This window comes from Saimiri boliviensis, chromosome X (assembly GCF_048565385.1).
Source record: "Saimiri boliviensis isolate mSaiBol1 chromosome X, mSaiBol1.pri, whole genome shotgun sequence".
NCBI classification, from domain to species: domain Eukaryota; kingdom Metazoa; phylum Chordata; class Mammalia; order Primates; family Cebidae; genus Saimiri; species Saimiri boliviensis.
Genome location: NC_133470.1, coordinates 95628745 through 95648345, shown reverse-complemented (window position 1 = coordinate 95648345; position 19601 = coordinate 95628745). Strand labels below are relative to the sequence as shown.

Genomic DNA, 19601 nt, shown 5'->3' with positions numbered 1-19601 from the left:
ACTTTATATATACTTTGACAGTTGTTGTCATTTAATGAGCTCCATTGTTAAATCATGATAAACTCCTGTTGTTGCTAACTTTAGTTCTCTGGAATAGGTCATATTACTCTCAATTTATGGGAAGCTGTAGTTTACTTCCACTGGACAAATTCTTGAGTCTCATTTTCTGCATTCATAAGATAATTATAATGGTACCTGATTCATTGGGCTTATGGCATTAAATACAATAAAATAAAAGCAAATATCCCAGTGCATTATTTTCCATACATTCAATAGATGGTAATTTTACATAAGTGAGACTATCTGAATAAAATCCCATTTACCTATATTATGTATTAGATGAATTTTAGAATCACAGAATTTAGAAGTAGGGCAGTATGTTGGGAATTCTGTACTCTAGTGATTTCCAACTGTGTTGGACACATTGGATTTCTGAGGCTGTTGCATGAGAAGAGAACAGGCACTGGTTAAGCACTTTCATGTGATTCAACCACAAGAATTGTGGATTTCATTCACATGATAATTTTATTACCTTATAGAGCACTTATTGGGCAGATTTACCTCATTCACTGCCATAGTCCAGTCACAGTTATAGATATCAAATGCTTCAGAGAAGACTGAATATTCCAAAAGGAAGTATGTATAATATTGAGAAGTCTGTTCCCCAAATCAATAAAGTTAAATTAGAAATCAATAAAGAAATTTGTGAAATACACAATTTGAAATTAAGCTACACATTTCAAATAACCCATAGGCTAAAAAATAAATCATGGAGATAATTAGAAAAATGTCCTTCGCTGAATAAAAACAAAACCAATTATCAGAATTTGTGGGGTCTGCCTAAAGCAGTGTTTAGAGGGAAATGTAAAGCTATAATGCTTACATTAGAAAAGAAGAAAGATTTTAAGTAACATAATATCAACTTCTACCTTGAGAAATAGAAAAAAGAGCAAATTAAATCCAAATCATACAGAAAAAGTAAATACAAAGATTAAAGCAGAAATTGATAAAAGAAAAAAGCAAAATAAAAGTAAATACAGAAAGTCAATGAAGATAAATGTTGGTTCTTTGAAAATTAAAAAAAAAATTGACAGCCTTATAGCTGGACTGAGCAAGAAATTAAGAGAGAGGATAGTGTATACTCAGGATTATCAAGAGAAACAGAACCACCAACAGGCTATGCATGTGTTTATGTATATGCATACATATGTGTGTGTAGTATGTATGTATAAATATATACACACACACATATATATATACATATACATATATATCTATAAAGGCAGATATATAGAGAGAAATTTATTTTAATCAATGGTTCACTTATGCTCAGAACTGGAACAAGACAAGGATGCCCACTCTCACAACTCCTATTCAGCATATTACTGAAAGTCTTAGCCAGAACAATCAGAAAAAAGAAAAAAAAATGAAAGGCATGCAAATAGAAAAATAAGAAGTCAACCTATCTCTCTTCATTGACAATATGATTCTATAGAGAACCCTGAAGGCTCTGCCAAAAGGCTCCTGGAACTAATAAACAGCTTTATTAAAGCTTCAGGATACAAAATCACTGTACAAAAATTAGTAGCATTTCTATACACCAATAATGTCCAGGATGAAAGTCAAATGAAGGACGCAATTCCATTTAAAACAACCAAAAGAAAGTGAAATACTTAGAAATATATCTAAACAAGTAGGTGAAAGATCTCTATAAGGAGAACTACAAAGCACAGCAAAAAGAAATCAATGACAACACAAATAAATGAAAAAAAATTCCTTGTTCATAGATTGAAATAATTAATATTGTTATGATGGCCATACTGCCCAAAGCAGTTTACAGATTCAGTGATATCCCTATCAAACTGCCAACGCCATTCTTTACAGAAGTAGAAGAAACTATTTTAAAATTCATAAGGAACCCAATAAGAGCCTGAATAGACAAAGCAATACTATGCAAAGGACAAATACCTGAGGTAATGTGTACCCCATTTACTTTGATGTGATTATTATGCATTGCATGTCTGTATCAAAATATCTCATGTACCCCACAAATATATACACCTACTATATACCTACAAAAATTAAAATAAATAAATTTATAGAAAGAACAAAGTCAGAGTCTTCCTATTACCCAGAATCAAACTATACTATAAGGCTACAGTAACCAAAACAGCATGGTACTGGTATAAAAACAGACACACAGACCAATGTGTCTCTTACAGAAGAGAAAACTCAGAATAAAGTCACACACCTACAATCATCAGATATTTGACAAGGCCAACAAAAACAAGCAATGGGGAAAAGACTCTGTGTTCAATAAATAATGCTGAGATACCTGGCTACCCATATGCAAAAGAATAATGAAACTATTCACTATATATAAAAATTCACTCAAGATGAATAAAAAATTTAAATGGGAGACCTCAGACTATAAAAATTCTAAAAGAAAACCTAATTAAACTATAGAGCTAAACAGAGTAAACAGCCTGCAGAATGGGACAACGTATTTGTAAACTCTGCATCTAACAGAGGTTTAATCCAGAATCTATAAGGAACTTAATAAGCAAAAATCAAATAACCCTATTAATGAGTAAGGGACATGAATGGACACTTCTCAAAAGGAGACGTACAAGTGGCCAAAAAACATGAATAATTGCTCAGCATCACAAATCATCAGAGAAATACAAATCAAAACCACAATGAGATACCATCTCACACCAATCAGATGGCTAATATCAAATGATTGAAAAATATCAGATGCTGGCAATGCTGCAGAGAAAAAGGAAGGCTTATTCACTGTTGATGGGAATGAAAATTTCTCCAGCTACTGTGGAAAGCAGTTTGGAGATTTACTAAAGAACTTAAAACAGAGCTACTATTCCACCCAGCAATCCCATCACTGGGCATATACCCCAAGTAAAATAAATTATTTTACCGAAAAGACACATGCACTCATATGTTCATCACAGTGCTATTCACAATAGCAAAGACATGCAATCAACTTAGGTGCCCATCAATGATGGACTGGATTTCTAAAAATGTGATACATACACAATGTGGAATACTATGAAGCCATAAAAAATGATAATATCATTCCTTCATGGCAACATGAATGGAGCTGGAAGCCATTATCCTAAGTGAGTTAATGTAGCAACATGAAACTAAATACTACATATTCTCACTTAAAGTGGGAGACAAACATTGTGCACACCTGGACATAAACATGGAAACAATAGAAACAGCAGGCTACTAGAGCAGGGTGGGAGGAAGGGAGGCATGCGGGGAAAACCACCTATTGGGTACTATGCTCAGTACTTGGGTTATAGGATCTATACCCCAAACTCAGCATTGTGCAATATATCCACGTAGTAAGTCCGCACATGTACCGCCTATATCTAGAATAAAATTTGAAAATTGTTTTAAAAGGTTCACTTAAATGTGGAGATGTAAGTTCAAAATCTGCTGGATAGGCAAATAGGCTGGAGATGCAGGAAAGTGTTATAGTCCAAGTTCAAAGACAATTAGCTGGCAAAATTTCTTCTTACTCAGAAGAAGTCAATCTTTATTCTGTTAAGACCCTTCACTGGTTAAATAATACCCACACACATTATGAAAGGTAATCTGTTTCTCTCAAAGTTCACCAATTTAAGTATTAATCTTTTCCAATAATAACTTTACAAAAATATCCAGAATAATGTTTGACCAAATATCTGGGCAGCATGCCCCAGACAAATTGACATGTAAAATCAACCATCACAGATAAATTACCAAAGCCAGTGCTGTAAAGAAGGCATCACTATTAACTTTAAAGAAGATAAAAAGAAGATAAGAGAATGTGAAAATTTTATGTCCCAAATTGGAACATTTAGATGAAATGATTAATTCCCCAGAAAGACTCAAAATTGTTGACTCAGACTCAAGAAGAAATAGAAAATCTGAATATATATACCACAAGAGATTGAGTGTCTAATGAAAAAGTCACACACACACAAAGACGAAGCTCAGATTACTTCAGTAATAAATTTTATCAAGTATTTTAAGAAAAATTAATATTAATTCACCACAAACTCATCCAACAAATAGAACTAGAGTTAGTACAAATTGAGACTTGACATACTAAGTAAAAAAGTTTGTTTTGATTCCAACCCTTGTGATTCTTCAGTTTTCATTTTATTTCTCCATCACTTCCAATTTAACCATTGTAACTTCCTCTCACAGTTGGCCTGTTGGATATTGGGAGTTGTCTCAGTCTGTCTAGATCATTGAAGCATCTTTGTCAGCATGATAGGTAAATTCATAATAAAAATAATTGTCTTTAGAGCTTGAATTCTTACTATGTGCTGCACTTCTTGTTTGGCACTTTTAATGTATTATAGTAAATATTATTATTATAAGTACTATTAATTGCACCAGATTGTGGGGTCTGTGTTTCTGTTAATGCCAAAATTGAACTGCAGGCTTATCTTATGTGGGTTGTGCTTAATAGTTTTAAAAATTAGGCTGATGTTGTTATTAAGATTTTATTTATTTATCATGAAATTAATCATTAAAAGTATACAATTCAGTGGTTTGAGGTATATTCACAAGATTGTTCAGCCATCACCACTATTTCCAGAACATTTTAATAACCCAAAAGAAAATTCTACAACTGTTAGCAACCACTCTCCATTTTCTCCTTGTCCCAGACCCTGACAATCACTAATCTATTTTTTAATACCTATGAAATTGCCTATTGTGAACTATCTTGGCACCCTAGTTGACAATGAATTGACCACCAGTATATGAATTTATTTCTGACTTCTATTTCATTGATCTATATGTCTATACTTACATCAGTATCATACAGTTTTAATTACTGTAACATGGTAGTAAATTTCAAAATCAGAAAGTATGACAATTCCAACTTTATTCTTTTTTATTAAGATTGTCATGGGAATTCTGGGTCCCTTGCATTTCCATATAAATTTATGATCAGCTTATTCATTTCTGCAAAAATTGATAGTTGGAATTTTGGTGGGGCTTGCATTGTATTGCCCCACCAAATATGAGGAGTATTGCCATCTTAACAATATTGTTAATACCAATGCATGAATATAGAATGCCTTTCCACTTATTTAGGTCTTTTTATCAGTATTATAGTTTTCGTTGTATAAGCATTGTACTTCTTTGGTTAAATTTAATCCTAAGTATGCATTTTACTGTTGCTATTGTAAATGGAATTGTTATCTTAATTTCATTTTCCAATTTTTTTTTTACTAGTTGACAGAAATACAACTGAGTTTTTGTATATTGAGCTTGTATTCTGAAACCTTGCTGAGCTCATTTATTGTATCTAATAGTATTTTTGTGTGTATGTGTGGATTCTTTAGGGTTTTCTATATATTAAACCATGCAGTCTGCAACAGAGAGTTTTATTTCTTTCTTTCCAGTTTGGATGCCTTTCCCTCCTTTTGCTTTCCTTATTGCACTAGGTTATACTTTCAGCTCTATGTTAAATAGAAATGGTCCTTGTCTTGTTTCTCATATTAGGGGAACAGGTTTCAGTCTTTCATTTTGTGGTATCATGTTATCTGCAGGTGTTTTTTATGTACTCTTTATCAAGTTGAGAAAGTTTCTCTCTTTTCCTACTTTTGTTGAGGTTTTTTTTTTTTTTTTTTTTTTTCAATCATGAAAGGGTGTTAGATTTGGTGAAATTTTTTCCACATCTATTAAGATGATTATTTTTTATTCTATTTGTTTGGTGTATTACATCAATTTCTTTTTGAATGTTAAGTCAATCTTGATTTCCTGGGATATATCCCATTTGGTCTTGTCGTATTATTGTTTTTGTATTGCTAGATTTTGTTTGTTAGCATTTTTTGAGGATTTTTGAATATATAGTCACATGAGTTATTGGTCTGTAGTTTTCTTTTCATGTGATTTTTTTTGTTTGGTTTATTATTAAAGAAGGAGACAGGTAGCACTTCATCTTTTTCTACTTTACAAAGTATTTTTAAAACATTGATGGCAATTCTGTTTTTAAATCTTGAGTGAAATTCACCAGTGAAGTCACTTGACCTGGGCTTTTCCTCGTGGGATTTCTTTATGACTAAATAAATCTCTTTACTTACTACAGTTCTATTCAGATTTTCATGTGTTATTTGTAATTCTAAGGGCAACCCTTGTAGTATGTGGCATGCTGACTGTGTTCTCCTTTTAACAAGAGAGAAACAAAGGTTAAATTTTTCACCCAACTTTTTGAAGGTAGTAAGTGGCAAAGCTAGTTTCTTGGTCAGTCTTGTTTCAAGATGCATGTCAATTTTTGAATCACATGCTTCCACAGACACTGATTAAAATTATATATTCCTTTTGATATAGCCTTGGCACAGACTTACATGACAGTAAAGCCTTTAGAGAAATGTGGGTACTTTGAAGTAAATGTCTATTGGAAAACCAAACTCCAGGGAGTATTTTGGTGCAGATTGTGGACATCTTGTTAAAAGACTTAATTTGAGCCATTTTTGTGTATCTGTCTTCCATCTAATGTAACATTTTGGTAATGTTTTTATTTACCTCTTATCTAGTTATTTATTTTCATTTTATATGGAAGGGGCAAACTTTGAATTCCTCCTGCTAAGGAAAATTGTATTTTTCTGCTAAATTTATTTCTCTTCCTGAGATACTTGTTTTTATGAGACAAATTTCTGGACTTTCGCTATGAAAAATTCAGAGATTAGCCGGGCGCGGTGGCTCAAGCCTGTAATCCCAGCACTTTGGGAGGCTGAGGCGGGTGGATCACGAGGTCGAGAGATCGAGACCATCCTGGTCAACATGGTGAAACCCCGTCTCTACTAAAGATACAAAAAATTAGCTGGGCATGGTGGCACGTGCCTGTAATCCCAGCTACTCAGGAGGCTGAGGCAGGAGAATTGCCTGAGCCCAGGAGGCGGAGGTTGCGGTGAGCCGAGATCACGCCATTGCACTCCAGCCTGGGTAACAAGAGCGAAACTCCGTCTCAAAAAAAAAAAAAAAAAAGAAAAATTCAGAGATTAAGTGGCACATAAGAAAATTGTTATAGAAAGAAAGAGAAAGTAATTTCAAAGAGTCATATAGGGTAAAGTTTTAGGTGTTTTTAGGTGATGGTTTGAGAGGTAAGAGCTGAGGAAAGGTAAATGGATGAGGAAAAGTGGTTATGATTAATTGAACCTCCTCTTACATTTCCTGAGAAATAGAAGTTAATGATTTTTTTTTCCAACAGACTAAATGTATTTAGTTATAAGGCTAGTTCATGTTTAAACCATGAGGGTTCTAACTTATATTATTGTCACTCTCTTATCCCATAATAAGGATGTATGTGACTTTGCTTTTGTACGTGTGTGAACCTTATATAAAACGTGATAATGGATTTGAATCTAGTTTACATCGAACTAGATTGATGATTTAATTACTCACTATCACGAGAACAGCAAGGGAAAGACCTGTTCCCATTATTCAGTTACCTCCCACTGGGTCCCTCCCACAACACATAGGAATTCAAGATGACATTTGGATGGGGACACAGCCAAACCATATCAAACACCAATGGTGGTGAAAACTTTTGCTGTTTCTGCCTCTTTCCCTTTCTTGCTAATATTACCTCAGTTCGTGATTGCTCATGTCTGAGCTACAGAAATGATCTGCTCTCTGGACTCTCCCTGCTTTCATTCATTTTACTCAGCTGCTATATTTCTCTTTCCAAGGTAGCATTTCTATTTAGTCACCTGTTTCTTAAAAAAAAAAAAAATCGATGATTTCCAATTGCCTTAGAAATGAAGAACAGATCATTTGGCATGATATTAAAGGCCCTTCAGAATATGTCTCACAACCATCTTATCAACTGCATTTCCTTCCTTTTCCCTAACATTATAATTCAGGTATTGGGACTATCTTTTGTCCTTTAATAGACCTTTGATTTTCCAACTCTCTGTCTTTGAGCAGTTCACAAGTTCCCCTTTCAAGGTCCTACTCACCTTAAAAACATATACCAAATCCCTGTCTCATCAGACAACCTTTCCAGATCTCTATTGCCCCAAGAAAGCTTCCCTTTTCCTCCTAAGGAAACATATAGGTGCTTGCACCTCTTCTACTGAACTTGGGTTCTAACCCATAGTTTAGGCATCTGTGTACTTCTGTGCCTTATGCATCTTCTTTCTTGTGGTACATGACAACACAATATCTGGACCTTGGAAAACGCAGTAACTATCAACATGACTTTAATTGGAAGTCTTTGTTATAGTTGGCTACAATACACACATTGGAAACTAATTTTTTTTTGTTTTAAAGCAAAACACATTTATCTACCAAATGGTAATATCTGGGGACTAGCCAAACTTATTCAGTAGCCTTCAGAAATATAATATTTCTTCAAAATCAAATTTATCCTCAAAATAAAAATATCTGATATTATTAAAATATTATTTTGAATGTGATTCAAGATCTGAAGGAAATTTCAAATGAGGAATTCAAAAAGGGTTTAGAATTCTAAATCCCATCTTTGGAATATATGATCTTTTTATAATAAAAATCTCTTCAGTTTATTTCTTTTTCTGAGTGTCTCTGGTAGCACTGTCATATTTGGAATGTAAACCAAACTCCTTCCATGCCATAGTAGTGTCTGCTTCTTCTAGTTCTTGTCTATTTCCTGTATCCTCTGCTGTAACTCCCTCCTTCCTGCATGATGTTTAAGTTATAGAGATGTTGCACAGCTTCTTGAACACGTCAGGCTTGTACCTGCCTAAGAGCTTTGATCCTTGCTGATCTTAATGCCCGGAATGTTCTTCCCCGAGACTCCAGAAGACTCCACCCCACTTTAGTCAAGTCTCTGCTCCAGTGTTAACTACCACAGAGCCTTTCCTTGACACCTGACACAGGCACCACCCTCACTTCATCAATATTTTCCTCACCTTGGTTTTTCTTTACAATACTTATAGCTCTCTGATAACTGTCTGGCTCATTTGTTAATTGTATTGCACTCCAGTATACTATGCAATTCAGAAGAGTGAGAGGTAGTAACTGGTGTATTTTAAGCACCTCAAACAGAGTCTATCACATTGCAGGTTCTTAATGTATATATCTTGAAAAAATAAATGTATGATTAATGAATGAATAAATGCATAGTAACTACTGTGATGGACAATATTAATTTACATAAATTAATTTGAGGGATGATACTAATTTCCCATTTGGGGTGATGATAGTTTACTTTGTGAATTCACTATTTAAGCTTTTTCAGAAAAACATATAAGTTAGCCTGGATATTTCATTGAATTATTACTCAATAGAGAACAAAAAACAATATCATTGAAGTTTGTTGTTACCAGAAAATGTCAAAATGCATGCAACTTTTTTTGGTAAGATTAAAGAATCCACATTTACAACTCAGGTGAATTATCTGATGCTTCTTCAGCAAAGGAAGAGTCAAGCTTCTCTTAGGCTGAAAAATGCTAGTTTGTGTAATTCCAAATATTAATTGTTTGCTCAAATCTACATGGAATTTATTGATTTAAGGTAATGGGGAAGTTCATTTTATTTCATTTCTAATTGAAGTGAGGGAATCATCTTATATGGGTGCCTTTCTCATATAATCAACAATCTCTAAAACCTCATTTCTTATAAGTAATCCATTTTGTTTTATTTTATGAATTTATTTTATTTACGTATATAATTTTACATAAATGCATTATCTGTGCTCATATTCACATATTTATTTTTTAAAATTATTCTTCATGTTGCTTGATTTCCAGTTCTCCCAACTTAGTCAGTACCTTCCTGGTAACCCAGATTAGTAAATATGTGTGTATGTATTTATGAGATACACACACACATACACACACACACACTCATGCCATGGAAGCCCTTGTTAAACACCTAATACATATTATTGCATATTTATTTGTACCCACACACACATATATAAAAGTATAAATATAGTGTGTGTGTGTATGTGTATATGTATATGTATAACAACACACAATTTACATTCATTCATAAGCAATGAGTGTGGCTGGGTACTTTTTTGGTTTATTTTTAAAATGCAATATTATTCTATACATTTTCCTATATTTGTAGTTTCTCAGATTAGACTACCTGTGGAAATTCTTCCAGTCACCTGGTGTAGCTCTAATTCATGATTTTAATAGCTACATAATATTATATAGTATGATATATCACAAGTCATATGACTGCTTCCAAATTAATGACCATTCACTTTGTTTCTGTGTTTTTTTTTAATTAACATCCAAGATATCCCAGAATCCTAGAGCATTTTGTATCTATGAGATAGATTTCTGTGAATTAGTTTGCTAAGTGAGGGTTGAATCTTTCTATATTAATAAGTGTTATCAGGTAGCTTTCCAAAAATATTTTAGTTAATTATATATCTATTCTATTTTGAAAGTTTTCTTTGATTTGTGTTTCCACCAAGAGCTGGCATTACTGATTATTTAATTGTTTGATGAATGTAAAGTGATATTCATATTGCTTTAACTTGCACTTCCCTGACTACTAATGAGTCTGAACATGCTTTCAAACTGTTTAGATTTACTTTTTTATGAAGACCCTCTACACATACACTCACTAAATTTTTATCTATTAAATTGGCTTTTAATAGCATCAGTAGGAGACCTTGGACATTATTGATGTTAATCTTTTGTCTGTTACCTGTATTTAAAAAATATATATTCCAAAACACTTCTGATGCTACCAAAATGGAGTAGCCCCATGTATCTCATATTTTCCACCTTACAACTTAAAAACCCTGGGTGACGTAACACTTCAAACAAGCATCAAGTGACTCTGAAAGGTGGAGTAAAGAAGGTAAACTGCAGAAGGATCTGGGGACTTAAGGAACAACAATACAGTGAGTTTTGCGGGTTTTCTTATTGCCTTCCCTATATCCCAGATAGGGCACTGCAGACATTTCCAACCCAAAACTGTCAACAGAAAGACAAAAATCTTCCAAGGAAAATCTATTGCCCAAAGCCAAAAGACAAGGAACATCTTGGCCTAATGACAGAAAACTTTTTTGCAGTATGTGTCCCATTCTAGCCAAACACAAAAAGACAAATGCAAATAATCTCTTCTCCCCCTTCCCTCCTACTACTTAGTTTTATCAGGGAGGACTGAGGATATGATCTGCCATCCCCTATGTTGCTGAAGCAGCTGGTGTTCAAATTTCCTTGTCAGGGTAATGTTGTAAAGGCTTAGCAGGAAGATAGCCTTCCATCTGTACCTGGCAGAAGCAGGCAACAATTTCACCAAAGGATGGTGTAGATAAGCCTCGCAAAGAATTGATCTTCCAACCCCCAGTTGGCAAAGGTAGGATATGCTCTGATTCCCCGACCAGGGTAGTGGCAGCAGGACCCAGTGACAAGCCAATCCGGTTCCACCACAGTGATGACACCAATCTAGACAGTTCAAAACAAGTATAGTTGGCACTCTACTTCCCCTTGATGCAAATAAATGGAAAAACAGTTTCTGTTTATAAACATAAAATGATACAGTTTATATGGAAAAAAGTTTAATGGTTCCACAAAAAATTAAACATAAAATTGCCATGTGATCCAGTAATTCTACTTCTGAGTATATATCTAAAAGAAGTGAAAATGGCCACTCTAACAGATATGTGTACACCCACATACATAGCAACATTATTCCTCAAAGCAAAAATATGGAAACAACTCAAATGTCTGCTGAAAGATGAGTGAATAAACAAGATGTGGTACAGACAAACCATAGAATATTGTTCAGCCTTAAATACGAAGGAAATTCTGATACATGCTACAACATGAATGAACCTTGAAGACATTATGCTAAATTAAATAAACCAATCATAAAAGGACAAATACTTTATAATTCCATGTATGTAAGGTATCTAGAATAGACATTAATACAGACAGAAAGTAAAATGGCAAATGCCAGGTAGTAAAAGTGGTGGTGGGGAATGTGGAGTTGTTTAATGGATAAAGAGTGCCAGTTTGGAATGACAAAATAGTCCTGGAAATGGATGGTGCTGATGGTTGCATAACAATGTGAATGTACTTAATGCCATGGAACTGTATACTTAGAAATCATAACATTCGCAGCACCCTGGATTGAGTTGGAGACCATTATAAGAGTAAAATTGTTATTATATATATTTTACCATAATTACAATGTCTTTATTTGTAAAAGTACAAAGAGATTTTTGAAACTCTATATTTAAAGAAGGAATGTATGGATGTGATCTGGGCAGATGAATTTGATGCCCTGGATAGATGTGATTAGCAAAGATGTCTATTAATTTTGGTATGTCTAAGACCATCCAGGGTTTTTAGACACACTCAATTGAAAAGGTATTAAAATTTTGTCATTACAATTGAGTTAAAAATCTTTACAAGACAAAAGATCTCTGCAAAACACTTTTGAAAGTAATTACAAAGGACACAAACAAATGGAAAGACATCCCATGCTTATGCACCAGAAGAATTAATATAATTAAAATAATCATACGTGCCAAAGAAATCTATAAATTCAGTGCAATTTCCATCAAAATACCAATGCCATTTTTCACAGAATTAGAAATAAAATATGAAAATTTATATGGAATCAAAAAACAGCCACAGTAACCGAAGCAATCTTCAGCAAAAAGAACAAAGTTGTAGGCATAATACTACCTGAATTCAAAATACTGTATAAGCTATAGTAACCAAAACAATGTGCCATTGATATGGGAAGTAGACACAATGAAATGAAATGAAAAACGCAAAAATAAATCTATATATTTACAACCATCTGATCTTCAACAAGGTCATCAAGAACATACATTGGGGAAATGATATACATTGGGGAAACGACAGCCTCTTCAATAATGATGCTGGAAAATATGGATAACCAGATGCAGAAAAATGAAGCTGGACTCCTATTTCTTACCGTATGCAAAAATCAACTCAAGATAAGACAAACTCAAGATTTTACTTAAAGATAAAACTTGAAAGTATAAAACTACTGAAAGATAATAAGGAAAGCTCTTCAGGACATTGGTCCAGGCGAAGATGGTATGGCTAAGATTTCAAAAGCAAATGCAACAAAAACAAAAATAGGCAAATGGGACTACATTACACTAAAAAGTTTTTGCACAGCAAAGGAAACAATCAACAAAGTGAAGAGACAACTTCTTGAAAGGGATAATATATTTGCAAATGATTTATACATCAAGGGACTACTACTGAGCATATATAAGGATCTCAAACAACTCAACAATTTTTTAAAATCCTAATAAAAAGTAGGCAAATGACAAGAATACACATTTCTCCAAAGACATACTAACAGCTAACAAGTACAGGAAAAATGTTTAACATCTCTAAGCATCAGGAACATACAAATCAAAACCACAATGAGATATTATCTTACCCTAGGTAAAATGGCTACTATTAAAAGACAAAAAATAACAGATGCTGGTGAGAATGTGGAGAAAAGGGAACTCTTATACACTGTTGTGAGAATGTAAACTAGTACAAATGCTATGGAAAATAGTATTGATATTTCTCAGAAAACGGAAAACAAAAAGAGCTATAATATGATCCTGCAAATCCACTACTGGATATTTATCCAAAGGGAAAGAAATAAATATATCAAAGTGATACTTGCATATTCATGTTTACTGAAGCACCATTCACAACAGGAAAAATATAGAATCAACCCAAATGTCTGCCAAGGGATGACTGGATAAGGAAAACGTGGTGTATATCTACAATGGAATATTATTCAGTCATAAAAAGAATGAAGTTTTATTTGCAGCAATATGGATGGAACTCCATGGCTTTATGTTAAATGACATAAACCAGGCACAGAAAGACAAATATCAGATGTTCTTCCTCATATGCGTGAGATAAAGTGTTGATCACATGGAGGTAAAAGGTGGAATGATGGATACCAGAGACTGGGGAGTGTGAATGAGTGGCTTCAGCAGGGGTTGGGGATGGTGAAGAGAGGTTGGTTAATGGGTACGAACATACAGTTAGATAGAATTAATAATTTCTAATGTTGATTGCAGGGTAGGAAGATTGTAGTAAAAGCAATGTATTATAATTTTCAAAATAGCTGGAAGAGAGAACATGAAATGTACTAGCACATAGAAATGATAAATACTTGGGTGATAGATATCCCAAATACCCAGACTTGTTTATTACACATTCTATACATGTAACCAGGTTTCACTTGTACCCCATAAACATGTATGTATATTTTTATATCAAAAAAATTTTAAAATCAGTTTTTAAAATCTTGAAATTGCAGAATCTGAGTAAGAGATACATGGAGTTTCACTACTACCTTATCTACTTTGTTTATTTAAAAAAAAATATTTACAAAGGTTTTTAAAGTATGAAAAACATCCTATAGAGTATATCATACCAACTCTGTGATATTTTAGAACAAGCAAAACTATGGAGACAATGCAAGGATAAGTTGTTGTTGAAGGTTTGTTGGAATAAGGAAGAGGGATGACTAGGTGAGACACAGGGACGTTTTAGGAGGGTTTTCTATGTGATACTGTAAGAGTGGATACATGACATTATATATTTGTCATTTTCTATAGAATGTAAAATGAGTGAACCCTAGCTAAATTGTAAATTTTAGTTAATAATAATATATTAACATACATTCATCAGTTGCAGCACATATACCACATTACAAGATAGAAACAATATGGAAAACTGTGAGGAGGGTAGTGGATATGAGAATTCTGTATTTTCTTATCAGTTTTTTTTGGTAAAATGTAATATTCTAAAACATAAAGCCTATTAATTTAAAAATATGCAAGCTATTTAAAAATACACTTCAGTCAAAAAGATATACAGATCACAAAAATATATGAAAAGATGCTCAGCATCATTTGTCCTTAGGGAAGTGCAAATTAAATGACAATAAGATTCTACTACATACTAATTATAGTGGGTAAAAAAAAATCCTGCAATATCAGATATAAGAGATAATGTGAAACAAAAGGAACTCTCATTTATTGGTGGTTGGAAAAAATATATAGAGCTAATTCAATGAAAGCATTGTAGAATCTGATTTATAGACATTCTGAAGAAGATAGAAAAAACAGATCACCGTTACTACGGACTTGGAGGAGGCTGTTAGTTGATTACAAAGGTGAGGCATAGGGGATTCAACCCAAATTGCTGTGCACATCAATAGTTTATTCCTCCTTGTTGGTCTGTAGAATTCCATTTTGTGGATGCACATCAGTTTGTTAATCCATTCACTTACAGAAAGACATTTCATATTTTTCAGCTTTTGGCAGTATGAATAGAGCTACTATAAGTATCCATGTATAAGTCTTTGGCTGGGGCATGGTGGCCCATGCTTATAAACCCAGCATTCTGGGAGGCTGAAGCAGGAGGATCTCTTGAGCCCAGGGGTTCAAGACCAGCCTAGGCAACATAGTAAGACTTCATCATCTCTACAAAAAAAAATGTAAAATTTAAAAGATAATAAAAATTAATTTACAAGTTTTTGTGTAAACATAAAGTTTTCAAATTTATTTCAACCAGTAAGGGTATTTCTGAGTCATATGGAAAGTGTATGTTTATAATGAAATCATGTTCTTTGCAGGAACAAAATGGAGCTGTAGGCAGTTATCCTTAGGAAGCTAACGCAGGAACCGAAAACAAAATACTACATGTTTTCACTTGTAAGTGGGAGCTAAATTATAACTGAAGCCTGTCGGAGGGTGGAGGTTGGGAGGAGGGAGAGGATCAGGAAAAATAACTAATGGGTACTAGGTTTAATACCTGGGTGATGAAATAACCTGTGCAGCGAACCCCCATGACACATTTACACATGTAACAAACCTGCATATGTACTCCTGAAGTTAAAATAAGAGTATTAAAAAAAAAGAAGTCTGGGGGAGAATAGAAATTACCAGATCATTTCCTACAGTAACTGCACAATTTTATATTCACACAAACACAAAAGAATTCAAGATGTTCTTCATCCTTGCTAGCAGTTAGTAATGGCAGTATATTTTTCAGCAGTCCTCAAAAATATGATGCATTGATTTTAATTTGTTTTTCTGTAACAACTAATGATGTAGGATAATTTTTCATGTGCTTATCTAACATTTGTATGTCAATTCTGGAAAAGTGTCTATTGATGTATTTTGCCCATTTTAAATATGGGATTGCATGTTTTCTAATTTTTGAATTTTGAGAGCCCTTTCTGTATTCTGGATATGGGTGCTTTTTGGATATATAATTTACAAATATTTTTCCAACCTATGGTTTGACTTTTTCTGCTCTCAACAGTGTCTTTCTCAAAACTAATTTTTAAAATTATTGAGGATGTCTAATATACTGTTTCTTTTTAAATTTTGGGTTTATTTTTTTTTTTCAGATCTCTTTTCCTAATTCCAGGTCAAAAGATTTACCCTATTTTTTTTTAATAAAATGTTATACTTTTTAATTTGACTTTTTTTTTTTCTGATTGCATCCACTCATAAAGGGAAAGGCACTAAAGAACGATAGAGTAGACATTCCATCACAGGTAGAGGTTGCCCCAGCCTGGTCCTGCCCCTGCTATTTGGCCTGAGGAGCTCCAGAAAAACTCCACAGATAAGGACTTTTTTACTTTCATCTGGGGCATCTGAGGGAGGTGAGGCTTTTTCTGAAGGGTGCAACTTCAGATCAGCAAATGGATAGTCTTGTCCTCCACCCCACATATTTCAAGGTAAGGACTCTCAGGAAATACTTAGGGGACCTCCTGCCACAGATACAGGAAGCTTTAGCCCTGCCCTCCCTGTGCTGTTAGCCCTGGGAAACCCAAGGCAGGTTTTCTCAGTTGTGATGTCCATAGACTTTATTTTTGGGGCCTAAGGGAGGTGAGGCTTCCTCACCTTAGACTCAAGTCAGCAGAGAGAGGAGTTCCAGCCCCAGCATGCATTAGGGGAGAATCCAGAGAAATGACAAAGGTAACCTTCCTCTATAGATGGACTGAGCCTCAAAGAACCAGCCCCTAGTGTGAATCCTAAGAGCCTCTACGCATGGTATCAGGTAGCAACATCCCCTGACATCCTTTTAGAGCCTTTTATGGAGAATGATATCCTTGGCCTGAGGAAGACAGCCTCAAGTCAGCAGAAGGGCGGGTGTGAAGACCCTGATCAGGAGTAAATATGATTACCTTGAGAAGTACACAAGGGACCCCACAGAATCCAGTCTGTCTCCACTCTTAGCCCTGGGAAAAAAAAGATTTTTAAAATTGATGAGGTCTAATATATCATTTTCTTAAATGAATCATGATTTAGTTTCAGGTATTACATCTCTTTGCATAAGTCCAGTTCAAAGATTTCCTTCTATGTTTTCTCATAAGCTTTACAGGTTTTAATTTAATTACAATCTATGGAGCTATAATCCATGTTAAGATAATTTTTATATTAAGTGTGTGATTCAGGTGAATTTTATGTTATATTTTGCATATCAGTGTCCAGTTATACTAATAGCATTGATTACCACTTTAGTCCAGGCACAGTGGTTCATGCTGGTAATCCCAGCACTTTGGGAGGCCGAGGCGGATGGATCACTAGAGGTCGGTAGTTTGAGATCAGCCTGACTAACATGGAGAAACCTCATCTCTACTAGAAATACAAAAAAAAAAAAAATTAGGCAGGCGTGGTGGCACATGTGTGTAATCCCAGCTACTTGGGAGGCTGAGGCAGGAGAATTGCTTAAATCTGGGAGATGCATGTTCTGGTGAGCCAAGATTGTACCATTGCACTCCAGCCAGGGCAACAAGAATGAAACTCAATCTCAAACAAAAAAGAAAAAAAAAAAAGAAAAAATACCACTTCACACAGTTTAATTGGCAAAACTTAGAAAAACAAGTAATATCAACTGCTGATGACAATGTGCAAAAACAAAAACACTCTTGTATTGCTAGGAGAAATGCAAGCTAGTACAGCCTTTTTGGAAAACAATCAAGCCTACAGAGCTTGTGCTCTACAACTTTGTAATTTCCTTCCTAGGTATAGGCCCACAGAAACTCTCATATAAGTGCACAAGGAAACATGTAAATGAATATTAATTAAGCATGATTTAAAAGAGTAAAGAGTAAGAAGTAATCACTAGGGGATTGCATAAGTAAAATGCAGTATACACATAAAAAAGGAATTTATGCAGATTTCTGATAAATAAATCAAATTTACATGCTGAAGTGAAAATGAAGCTCAAATAATTCTTACCTTCAAAATAAAAAATGAAGCAACATTTCTGACCAAATACCACTCCCGTACATTCAAAACACACACACACAATAATATTATGTACTTTCACATATGTGTAAATACATACATGAATAGTGAAATAGGCATTCATAAAACAAGCAAGAATGGGTACCTTTGAGTGAAGGACAATAGCCAGGTGAAGTTAGATGAAGAAGAGAGAAAGTAATGAAATAAACTATAAACAAAGGAAAGGTTTTCAGAAAGAAAAAAAAACCCTGATATTTCTCAATTCAGTTGTCTTAAGACATTTGTAAACACTGCATGGACCTTATTGGGGCCTCCTTCTAGATGATCTCTTCTGTTCCATTGAAAGAATATATCTATCCTTTAACCAATGCCAAACTTTCTTCACTGTAACCTTACAGTTGTAAGAATCAAAGAAAGAGAAAAGAATCAGGAAAGGTGGCTTGACAGTTAAAGACAGGTTTATTAACTTCACCCTCATACAATGGGTCCCATTAAAACAGTGGGCCTTAATAAGCACATTCCATTCCCTTCAGGTGCACTAAGATAGGGGAGCTAAAAGCAGACTCGGGGTATGCCTGCAGCTGCAGGAAGATATATGGGAACAGATGCAAAACTCTCCCTCCCAGCACAACAGAGAAACACAGAGGCAGCCCAAGCTACAGATAAACTTTCCTGCCTTAAAAACGCTCACTCAAAAAAAAAAAAAAAAAAAAAAAAAAAGTAAAAAAAAATGCCTCTAACCTAACTCTGCCAAAAGCCCTTCTCAGGTATATTTTTCTAAAATAAACCTGGAAAGGCCTATGCGTTATTTTTTGTTAGTAACTGTTACAGCTGCTATGACGATAATAATTAAGCAAAATGTTACAGTAACTGAGATTTTCTGTCCTATATTTTACTTTGAGGGTGTTATAGTATATAGTCTTACTGCAAATAGTAGAGTGAGTAAAGCAATTTCTGCAAGGGTGGCATAGTAAATAATATTTATTAAAAAGGTTTTAATATTTGGCTTAAAAGGATAGGTAGAAATGAAAAAAAATACTTGGTGAGGTAGGGGTAAGATAGAGTAAGATGAATAATTTTTACTCAATTACTTATTTTTTATTATTTTCAGCTTAAGATATTTTATTTATTTAAATTAATATTTAGGACATTTTTCTGGGCCGTTAGGGGTCGCTTTCTTAGCTTTTCAGACTTTGATTTGAGTGTGATATATCCAGGAGCTGATTTTTTTAATGGATATAATGTAAACTGTAGCAAATAATAAAAATTTAAAAACATTAGGCAAGACTATAAATTAACAGGAATTTAAAAACTGCTATAGTTTTTGAAATGTAATTTTCTTTTTTCATTTTCCCAT

At 34.0% G+C, this 19601-nt stretch overlaps 1 protein-coding gene across 1 annotated transcript in view; it reads left to right on the top strand.

Annotated features, from left to right (window-relative positions):
- LOC101039753 (melanoma-associated antigen C3) overlaps positions 1-19601 on the top strand; it is a 59483-nt gene that overhangs the window by 11811 nt on the left and 28071 nt on the right. The window contains 1 exon segment of the mRNA XM_074391985.1: positions 4219-15694. The gene's annotated coding sequence lies outside the window, so the exon portion shown is untranslated.